Source organism: Ornithodoros turicata, chromosome 3, assembly GCF_037126465.1.
Source record: "Ornithodoros turicata isolate Travis chromosome 3, ASM3712646v1, whole genome shotgun sequence".
Classification (NCBI taxonomy): Eukaryota; Metazoa; Arthropoda; class Arachnida; order Ixodida; family Argasidae; genus Ornithodoros; species Ornithodoros turicata.
Genome location: NC_088203.1, coordinates 88002739 through 88014498, shown reverse-complemented (window position 1 = coordinate 88014498; position 11760 = coordinate 88002739). Strand labels below are relative to the sequence as shown.

The 11760-nt window shown below is 47.9% G+C and overlaps 1 long non-coding RNA gene across 1 annotated transcript in view; it reads right to left on the bottom strand.

The window, feature by feature from the left end:
* Window positions 1-1591: 1591 nt before the first annotated feature.
* Window positions 1592-11760, bottom strand: part of LOC135387441 (uncharacterized) — a 175698-nt gene continuing 165529 nt past the window's right edge. Inside the window, exon 3 of the long non-coding RNA XR_010421114.1 lies at window positions 1592-1663. This is a non-coding gene — a long non-coding RNA (uncharacterized LOC135387441). The remainder of the gene's footprint in view (window positions 1664-11760) is intronic.

The window sequence follows — 11760 nt, the reverse complement described above, 5'->3', positions numbered from 1 at the left end:
GGTAAAGGAAGACCGGGCAGAACAAAATCTCTTTGACACAACAAAGACATTTTCTTTTCCTTCCTTATTTATGAGCTCATCCTTTAGTGAGTCAAATCGAGGGGTTGCGCGCATAAATCGTATTATCGGATCTTGCCTTCTTGCTTTCTTCGTAGGAATGGACAAGGCTTAGACCAGTGTCTCGTGCATCTCGAGAACTGCGCGTGTGGCGCAGCTAAATAAGCGTGAACTTGCCTAAATTGCAGCCCCGAAGGAAAGCAGGGGGTTTAAGCCTAAAAGATTAAGCCCTAGATCAGGACAAAATCTGCCACTGACACCTCGGCAAATATGTACTATAGACTGGTGGATTAAAGAACAATGCCGGCACTGCCCTCTTTCTAGTTTCCGAAGTTGCTTCAGTGGTCAAATAAAGGAGCAGCTTTTTTTCTCCAATACTACTCAAAAGGTTCGCCGACAACCACGACAAGTGGCCTTTGTTTATAACCACATATACTCTATGCAAGTGTGTCTCTGCGCATGAGGGAAAGAAAAGGTTGGAGAAAGCCCGTGACAAAGTGTCTGCCCACTCAGTAAGCAGCAATACTACGCAGACTACAGGGTGGGTCTTGTCCGATGAAAACGGACAAGAAAATCGTAGTAACCAAACTCCACGTAACAAAAAAGTTATCCATGCAAACGTTGCTCTCCGTGCATCCCGATTTTCCAATGCAAAAGTCAATATGGCGCTCACGGCACAGTTGCGTCTAACTACCGCTAGGCGTACCAGATCTCGTGTTGTTTATGCGTGAGTGGCACCCCCAGCGGTAGGGCGCTGCAACTGTGCTCCACTGCCATGTCCCATTGGAAATACACGGAGCGAAGTTCGCGTTGCTAACGATTTTATTGCGCAAAGTTTGGTTACCACGTTTTTTTTTCTCGATTTGCACCGCATAAATGCACCGTCTTGCGCCGCCGGAAGTTCATACGGTATGCAGGGAACGCGCTATGCGCGAAAATGTGGGGCTACTTTATCTGCACCCACCCTGTACATTAAGCAGATAACGGGAGAGCACAAATGAGTTGTGTAGCGTGGTTAGTCCTCTGGATGAGCACCCCTAGTCAATGGAGGCGCTTCAGAGCGTTCTAGAAAGACCCGATGGATGACTTGATGATTGCAATCTGGGGACTCCGGGTGAACTTCTCGTCCACGGTGATCCCCAGGAAGCGTTGCGTCTGGACTAGAGGAAGCTGTGTCCTCGAAGCTTGATTCCCACTGTCCGGCGATGCTTTCTGTTGAGGATCATGACACTGGATTTTTCGGTAGAGATGGAAAGGCCTACGCCATCGAGATACGCCTACGCCCTGACAGGATTAACTATCGCTGTTCTATTGCACGCATCGACATCGATATTGCGGTCGCCACGTTGAATATTTTCGACAACCGTTCTTATTGGCAGACGCGTAAACTCGTGCCTTCGTATGCGTATACGCAACTCAACTGTACTGTGCGCGGCTTATGTTTTATAAGTTATAACTTCAAACTTCAAACTGCCATCCCCATTATAGGACGTATACACGTAAAAAAAGAAAAAGTAAAGCGAAGACTCACGTACATGAAGTGGTGTATGCCGTAGACGAAATCAACGTACTTGCACACCTAATCTACATAGATGTGGTCCAGGTTCTTGAAAAAAGAAAGACAGAATAAGGAAATTAATAACGGTAGCTGTGACAAGACCTTTTCGGAACACCAAAGATTAATGTTAACGATAGGATTTTCAATATATACTCTATAGGAGTAATTCCGATTGAAGGTGACCGTCGGGGCGGAGATTTAAAGCTCCGCATGACCCGCGAACAATAGCCGATATGGGTATGGAAGTTTCCTAGTGACCGGGAGTCATGGTGACAGTTTAAATAAGCAACAACAAAACGAGTTTCCCGGAATGGGAGAGCTCTGTAACATCGTAAGTCGGTATTTTCTTTCCGAGAGTACGCTTCAGAATGTCGGAGTGTTGGTGTGTCGCAGGTCGCTTGCGCCCAGAAGGAAATGCATCGAGTGAAATGTCTCGAGCCGAAAAATGGTTATCGTCAGATCCCGTGCGCCCAGATGAGACGGAAGAGCAAAAAAATTAAGTTAATCGAGTTAAGCGCGTAGAATATGAAACATTCACAGTCCTGGGCGCGGATCCGGCGCTGCTACACGGACACGTTCGAGCAGGATCGAACTCGGATCCTGCTTAACCCGATCCAGTTTGTTAAACGGGATTGAAATTCTCGAGACGGCTTGAAGACCGCCATTGGCATCCTCGAACTCAGCGAATTTGTAGTAGTAAAAAAAAAAAACATACATTAATCGACAAATGTTTCTGTACAAGTCCATGGAATTTCACGGTGATGGTTTTAGTCTAAGTATGACGGGTGACTGCGTTTGCTAATTTGTTTAATCTCGACCTTTATCACACCACGTCACCCGAAAAGGGTAAACAACACTATGCGGAAGCGGACGCGGTTATTCTCGACTTGTTAGGAACATATTTGTCAATCCCACCGTACTGCATGCCTCGGGGCTGTTAGCCGCCTCTCGACAAGCCAACCGTTCATTCACAAGGCGCCTACTTAATGCACGCATTGCAAACACTTCACCCCTTCCTCAAGAGTAGCACCAAGATCCATATTGTGCGATGCCTTCGGTATATCGCTGTCTGGCATTTTTGAACCTGTATGTGTGGACTGCGAGCACACGGATACTTCCCGTAGGGTGCTTTAACGCAAATATTGTGGCTGAAAGATACGGTACAGTACTTTAGTGAAGGACTCTGCGATACAGCCGGGTATGGAACGCATTCGAAACTCTCTCCAATGCCGGCCTTTTACAATCGTGAGAACTATTGGTAGGTTACGAGACAACAACACACATATTTGTCGACAACTGACGTTGTCTAGTTAATGGGAGATATTGTGCGTGTTACTTTGTCACAGTCTTCTCGATACCATCGTTGTCCATAGCTTTAGATAACGCTTACACGATCTCTTGAAAAGGTACGTGTTCTGAATAGAGAATTGGCATTGGCGATGATTTTAGATTATTCTGTTATTCAGTCATAGTGGTTGTCTATCAACTTGATCGGTGCGAGCGATTGGTATAGATAACATAACAGAAGCGTTGGCTTCTCACTTGGGAGAGCTACAATTCCTGCTTCATTACTTGAGCATTGTCCAGTTAACCGTCAAGCATAAGACAGTACTCACCTACGGTGGGGGAAATTTCTGAAAATCATCGGACGCATCATCAAACAACGGTTCTTCAGTGGTACTGGAATGGGCTTCGCTATAAACTGGGGACTTCAGAAATTTTGTGCAACGTCATGCCTTTCCGGTGGTAGCGTTGAACGAAGCAAGAGTGCCTGACAGTGTGCGTATCTCGAACTATGTTATTCATCAGTCTCAACGCTCCGTGGGTCACGGTTATGTGATGCTTTGCATACGGAGGGACATTGCGCATGACCTGATCGAAACGTCCACGGATGAGTACGTCGTATGCTCTGTTCTTCTGGGATCCCGCAACATAACCCTGGTAAGCTGCTATACGCTGCGCCCTGTGTTGCAATCACTGAGCAGCAATTCCTGGACCCGTTTGCAACGCTACCAGAGCCGTACATTGTCCGCGGAGATTTTAATGCGCATAGCGGACTCTGGGAAAGCGAGCATACCAACGGGCGCGGAAAGTTCTTCGAAAAGCTCGTAGAAGATATGGACATCACCATGCTCAATAATGGGTCTGCGACATTCTTTCATAGACCCACATATAGCAGCGGTTTGGGGATCTCATTATGCTCTCGCGGTTTTGCTCGTCCAATATCCTGGATGGTGATTGACGCCGCCTAAATGAGTGAGGCAGACAACAGAAGTCCGGTTTCAGTCGTCACCAGAACCGTAAGTCCTTTTTCTCTTACAGCGGCAGCTGTAGGAGAGAACTTTAGTCAAGGTCACGGCGTGGTTTCTAGCATTTTATTCGACCCGCCATTGGTTGGCGCAGCAGCAAATCGGACATCAGATTAAAAAAAAAAATGCAGACGATCACGGAAGGTGCTGCGATTTTCAGATGCAGCTGTTAGTGACATTTATACCCCTGTCACATGGTCACTTTCTATCCGCATTGAGCCACTGCTCGTCGAACTCAATGCGGATCCGGCGCTGCTACACGGACACGTTCGAGCAGGATCGAACTCGGATCCTGCTTAACCCGATCCAGTTTGTTAAACGGGATTGAAATTCTCGAGACGGCTTGAAGACCGCCATTGGCATCCTCGAACTCAGCGAATTTGTAGTAGTAAAAAAAAAAAAAACATACATTAATCGACAAATGTTTCTGTACAAGTCCATGGAATTTCACGGTGATGGTTTTAGTCTAAGTATGACGGGTGACTGCGTTTGCTAATTTGTTTAATCTCGACCTTTATCACACCACGTCACCCGAAAAGGGTAAACAACACTATGCGGAAGCGGACGCGGTTATTCTCGACTTGTTAGGAACATATTTGTCAATCCCACCGTACTGCATGCCTCGGGGCTGTTAGCCGCCTCTCGACAAGCCAACCGTTCAAAACGGATCGAGTTGGACCGTGTAGCAGCCTTGCGCACCGAGCTCTCTTGAGATACTCAATGCGGATCGGATTCAATCCGCATTGAAAGTGCCGTGTGACAGGGGCATTACTGACGCTGACGAAACGTGACATTGCCGCTAAATGTCGCAACACTTCCGTGACGGTCTGCAAATTTGTTTGTAAAATGTGTGTGATATGTTTGCGGAAAGGTTATTAAAGACACCGGACACAGTTTTCGACACGTTTCAAACTGGTTTCTTTATTTCTTGCACGGCAGTGCGTACGATCCTCATTGCAAGAAGGGAGGACAAGGCGCCTCAAATGCTTACGAGATGTGTGCGATATACCGGCACCGCTCTATTTACACAGTAGGTATGATGACTTTATCTACGGTGAGCATACTTTATCGTCTGCGAAGTGATTGCTGATGATGTTGATGTGGCGAGACCATGTTTAGTCTGGTCATCACGAAATCCATGCAGATGTAGTTGCGCGTCGTCAGATGGGGGTGACTCTACCCTGGTACAGTGACTCTATAGCACTGCGTGAACGCCGAAAACTGCGAACCCTCTGTCTGGCGACACTTCTGCTTCCTCAGCTGCGGACTGCTCCTCAGCCGGTTTTCGGTTTGACTGGCTCAATAAAGTTGTTCTTGTTGTTGACTGGCTACTGCGCATGAGTCACTCTTGCCAGAACCCTCTTGATGTGCTGGCCATGCTGCCGTGCTGACCATGTCACGTCGAGACTGGGAGGTACCCAGGTTCGAATCCGCTGCCGGCTGTGCTGTCTGGGGGTTTTTCTTGGGTTTTCCTCCGACGCTTTCAGACATATGTCGGCACAGTTTCCTTAGAAGTCGGGCCAGGACGCACATTCCCCCAGGGCGTTAGTCGTAACGCTGCCCGCCTCTGTGAGGCCGACAACGGTGCGCCCTTTCACCATCACCACCACCCTCTTGACGCTCTGTTTCAGGCACAGAAAACGGAATATGTGCGTGGAATTTTACACTTTAAGTGTTGCGCCCTGGAATACGCACCGTTTGGGTCGGTCTAACTTCCCTCTCTTCAACGTACCAAGGCACGCTAGCAAACACGGGGACACACACTCACTCTCAAAACTCGAACAACAATGGAAGAGAGAATGTGTTAGGGGTGAATGCGTGTCCACATGGTACCCGGGTTCGAATCCCGGTGCCGGCTGTGCTGTCTGGGGTTTTTCCTGGGTTTTCCTCAGACGCTTTCAGACATATGTCGGCACAGTTCCCCTAGAAGTCGGCCCAGGACGCACATTTCCCCAGGGCGTCAGTCGTGACGTTGCCCACATACGTGAGGCCGACAACGGCAAGCCCTTTCAACATCACCACCACCACCACCACCGCGTGTCCACATGTTTATTAGCGTAGTCTGGTACGTTGAAGTAAGGGTAGCTCGCACGGTGGAATTGGTAGCGTCTCTAACTGGTGACTTCAGCCGCCATAATTCAATTGACCGGGTGCCCGCATGAGCGACTCTTTGGGGCGAGATCTCGGCAGAGACGCGAGTAAGACAGGGGCGGTGTCATAGTTTGTTGGGTGCACGTGATCAACGTCACGTCGTCTCATTAGGGTTGCCACCTTTCCCGTCGCCCAATAGCGAACAACGGGGGCGGGATGGGGTGGGGGTGCAAGCGCAACACAGTGGCCTTTGTGTACGTAGCTTTGAATGCATACGATTTATGAAAGTGTTTTCTTTTTTAGCCAAACGTTGCCTTGGTTATTTCAAACTACAAATAACTGCGCGTCAATCGGAAGACCGTAGAAGCCGATGGCAGCCTTGTCACGCTGAAAGGCGAGACAAGCAGTAAGGCCCCTGATTGGTCGGCTGGAATCGTAATCGTAATCGTAATCTTTATTTAGTCAGTATTGTAAAATGTACAGAAAGCGGGACTGTGAGGGCAAGCCCTGTAGTACAGTCCCAGCACAGTCCAAGAACTAACAGCTAAAAGATACAGTTTAGTTGTGATTAAGATATTGTTAAATCAATATAAGACTTAAAAAAACACTACATGGGGAGTTACCCGACAACTAAAACACTAATAAGTAACTAAAGTACACACGGGGAGTTACCCAACAACTAATACACTCATAAGTTACTACAGAACACAGGGAGAGTAACCCGACAATAAACAAACTGGTAGGTTATTGAGCAGCCTTGCGGGCACAGGAGCCTTATACAGTTATTGAGAAAAACAATTTTAACCAAAACATCATATGTTATCATGTAATTCATCACATGGTTACATCTACATTGATGATGGGGTATTATGCTGGGAGTGTAACAAACTGCGTAACTGATACTTAAAATGGGGAAAAGAGGTTAGGGACCGTATATGAGACGGCAATGAATTCCAGACATTGGATCCGAAATAACTCATTGAATGAATCCCGTAATTCGTTCGAGGTTGAGGTACCTGTAGCATATCAGGTTCGCACCGCAGCGAATAAGGTTTTTGAAGATGTGTGATTGAAATAAGATGATCTGAGATCATGCCGTTGCATAATCTGTAGATTAGGATGGCAACCTTATATTTCAGTAAATTGTATATGCTCTGGACAGACAGAATGCATGATGCATGACGTTGAATTGTTATTGGTCTTGCCAATTTCATTTGCATTATGCCCAGTGCTGCGTGAACTATATCAAGCAACGCGTTCTGTGGGGAGCTGTTACTGCCACGCTGCCCTCCATGTTTTGCCTTGGACGAAGTGGATTGTGAAGGACCGTATCAAATTCTTGAGTGTTGAAAGCTGAACATTGGGCACAGAGGGTCTTAATAATAGGTTCTCTAGTGTATCTTCAGGTGGATCAACGTAGCTTTGATTGCTCATTTTGGCTGCCGTTCAATCTGTGGTGGCGATAACGCAAACGAAAAACTCGAAGTCGTAAGGCTTTTACTACGACTTGGGCAATTCCCGAACATTTATGTCGGGATTATGCCTTCACCCGGACACCGAACGCAAGCCTTGAACTGTTCGGATGAAATCGGAACAGGTGGCAACCCTACTTCCCATGCACTCCTCCTCCGCAGAGAGATTCTGTGCGCTCTCCACAGAATTTCTTCGGAGGAAAATCGCATCTGCTAGCTGCGCTGCGTTCAGCGCCGTCCTCCGCAGCGCATTTGAGCAACCTCTCCACCGTCACTCGAGACGTCGTTCGGATGCTTTTGGCATTTCTTGCGCGATGTCTCGTTGGCGCGTGCTTTCCTCCTAGCTCTCCTTTGTCGACATCTCGCCAGATAAAGTCGCTCGTGCACATACCCAGTGACTTGTGCTACACGAGAAGCTGTCGCTCTCTCTGACTACGCGCACTCTCTGCTTTCCTCCTCTGTGGCTCGGATAGGCGAGGGGGTTTTGTGCCTCAGACACGGCGGTCCTGAAATCTTCCCGTTAACAGCTGCCACTGGAAAATAAGCGAAGGTCTAAAAGAACTAAGGTGTGTTCGTTCATTCGATTCAAGAATTTAACAGATGCAAGAAATGCTCTGGAGGAGCGCCATACGGAAACTTGAAAATTGCAGGGATGATACGATAGAAGGTGGTTCTGTGGGTTTGTTGGTTGTAGTCCGTCTTACGATTCGGAAAACTAGACTTACAACTCTAAAAACCGAACGGCGTAGGCACACTGACGGCGTGCGAATGTAAGCCCGGTATCAAGGTGGTACATCACACTGGATTTCGTACGTATGTACACTCTTAACCTGGAGACTCGTAGATGCCGCGTGAATCTATTTTTCGCCGTAATTTTTAATATCAGCCTCGAAATCTGCATCGCCGAGCAGAGGTTCAGAGTCACGTCACCAAAGACAATGAGAGACATCGGCACGCGACGCCTTTGACACTATCGGCGAAGCTTGGTGGAGAGAGGGTTCTGAAAGCGTGACTTTTGGTCGTTCAAAGCGCTCACAATCTCGACGTGTCTGGAAGGTGAGGAAAATTTCAGTTTTTGTGGTTGGTGAAGATTGTGAAGAAGAAGGGAAGGGGGTATGTTTATTAAAGATAAAGGAAAGGGGGAAAGGTCAGACAGGCCAAGGCCGACTTGCTATTCCCAAAAGAGAAAAAAAGAAGCAAGAAAGGAAAAGAAAATGTGGCAGGGGACGATGGGGTGGCTCAAAGGCTGCTGAGCAGCCCAGTGTCCTTCAGGTAACGCAGGAGGGCTCGGGTGACTGCCGACTGTCCGGAGTGCCAGACAGGTCCCAGCAGCGTCGCCAGGGAAAGTTCCCTGTGGCCTAGGGAAGTGAGACTTGTGGCGAGAACGGCTCGGGGGCCGGCGTACCGCTTGCATTGCAACAGAAGATAGCATATGTCTCAATGAAATAGGTTCCTGCGTGTCGTAGGTACACAATCTACTTCAATGCGGTGACGGGCTACATCCGAAGGATATGGAGCACACCAACAGAGCCCTTATGGGTTTCTATCGAGGTGAGTGCAGGGAAGGGAACTGCGACTGTCCGGAATATTCACCCAGCGGGAAGGTGTAAGTGCTGTCTTGCTGGCACCATTCAACCGTCTATTTACTGTGGCCATCCCCCGACAGCGCACATGCTCTTGGGTAAGAGTTTCGGTTCACGAAATCACATTTCGAGAAAATTGTCTCGAATACTGCTGCTGTAACGGCGTGCGCTAGACCTCCCACTATGCTTTTAGACGGCGTAAAGCTGTGACGGCGAAAGGTGTCGTTAAAAAAAGTGCTAAAAAAGTGTGTGTGTGTGTGTGTGTGTGTGCGCGCGCGTGTGAGTGTGTGCGTTTCCGTTCGGTTCGACACCCTGGTTGACGGCGTACGCTTGGTGGTCTCCCCTTCCACTCTAAATCTTTTCACACCCCTAAAGGTGTAAAATGGGTGTAAAATGGCTGTACACAGGAGTAATACACCCTTTGTGCACCCCAAAAATATGTTTGAGAGCTCTTCAGCGTGTAAGAATGGTGTATTACACCATTTTCTGGAAAATCTCGGTGAGGGTGTGATACAGGGTGTATTCTAGGGTGTGTTTGAATCTTGAACATACGTTTACTTTGTTCACTGAAAGGAGATCGAATATACTGCAGACATGACAGGGGAACATTATAAATGAGCGCATTACATAACCACAACAACAATTATATTTTGACGATGAAGTGGGCAGGTTTTCCACATTACATAAAATTACTTACGAAACACTAGAAGAACGCTCGACATGACGAAATAATAAACACATGCCATGATTAACAGCCAGGCGTGGATTAATTCAGGCACACTAAGCAGAGCTTGGCATCAGTTAAGAAATAGCATAGGCAATCAGAGCGCGCGTCACATGAATTGACATAAGTAAGGCACACTACAGACGCGGATGACATGGATTGATAACGCGCCTGCCATCCGGGAGTTTGTGCAGGTTCAGCACGTCAGGTGAAACGCTCTCCCAATTTTCCAAAACAGTGGACTCTGGTTACCACATGGACATGCAAGTTGCAATCGTATTAAACGATGGTTAAACACAGGGCAATGAAAAGAATCTGAGAATTTACAACATATATTCTTAAGGTCTCTAAAAATACCGGCAAGACATTTTCAGGAATGTCTTTTACAATTACACAACTTGCTGAAACTGTAAAGCTATCAAGCGCGACACTTCTGACAGAAGCTTTTTTCATGTGACATTCTAGTACCTGTTTAAGTGACACCTCTCTTGTTCCATCAGTTTTCAGTAAAAAAAAAAATAAAAAACCAGAGCACATAACAAGCCATGCATACCATTTTTCATATAGCTCATTGAAGTAAATTGGATTGTCCTTGAGTTGCCTATGTATAGCCGTATATACTTCCTTAACATAACATTCTTATACATAAAGCAGATCGCATTAGAGTTCACCAATTACCTATAGACATGCAGCATGAGCAGAGCAACTTTTACTGAATACTTTAGATGCAGTGAAACGTTTTATAGATATGTTCATTTGGTGACTATCAAAATGACATACAAATACACTTTATTCCTAGACGGTCCTGGGCATATACCCAGAAAGTGTTGGTAGCTCGATGCGAAAAAAGTACTTTTTTCGCATCAACAACAACAACAACAACAAATAAGTTAATGATAATGAATAGAGAAATTCGCCACGTAAGGTGCGGTCCACAACAGCTGACAACATTTTCTGCATATTTTGTTATTCGTCGTTCAGGATTACACCCTTCCACATGACTAGACCCTAACAATGTTGACAGTGTTAAACTACACCTTAAAAGGTGCGTGCCCTGCACATATGGGTATAGACCTTTAAGGTGTAAAAAGATTTAGAGTGGGTACCACTCCAGCGTTATTCCAGTCAGGTGGTATGCATCCAGAGGTCCAGACTTTGTTAAGTAGGTGAAGGAGAGCGTCAAGCTTATCCTCGCCTAGGTTCTTGAGAGCCTGATCGGAGACCCCGTCTGGGCCATCCGCCTTGCGCTGTCTTGCGCCTTGGATGGCGGACTCAGTTTCATGTTCTGACATTGTGAGGTTGTGCGCGACACCAGAATTTTAACAGCGCCTACCACCACCAGGCTTCAGTTCGCCCACCTCACCACCACCACCACCAAACCCAGTGCAAACAGCAGTCGATGGCGCTACGGCACAACTCCTCAGTCCCCGAGCACGTCGTTCCACCGGGGGCACGTAATAGGAGGCCACCATCTCCTCGCTCTGACCCAGCAACTTCGGCTTCGACGCCCCGTACCGGTCGCGGTACGCCGTGGTCCCTCACGCTTCGCCAGGCCTCCACGTACATCGTTATGGTATTCCTCGGATCCACCAGCGGCACCTGGTCCAGCAACGGGCTCCCTTACCGCATCGCCAAACTGCTGGTCACTCGCCCTGACGACGCGTCAGCTCGGCAACTCATGAACACACTCGTGACTACAGCTCACGTCGCCCCCATCGCACACGCCCTGCCTGCTTTCGCCACCCTCCTCAACCTTCCGGTGCTCGTGGCCCGCCAGCAACCGCCAAGTCACCGCTCATTCCTGCGCCACGCCTCTTGTTGCCGCGTCTCTCTAACCGTCCTCGACTGGGGTGAGAGTACTGTGGTGGCCGCCGGCGATAACGACGATGTGCCCCTGCTGCCACGCGTCAAGCTGGATTCACACTTGCGTTTTTTGAACGCGTTTCGCGTTCACGGCGCCGCGAAA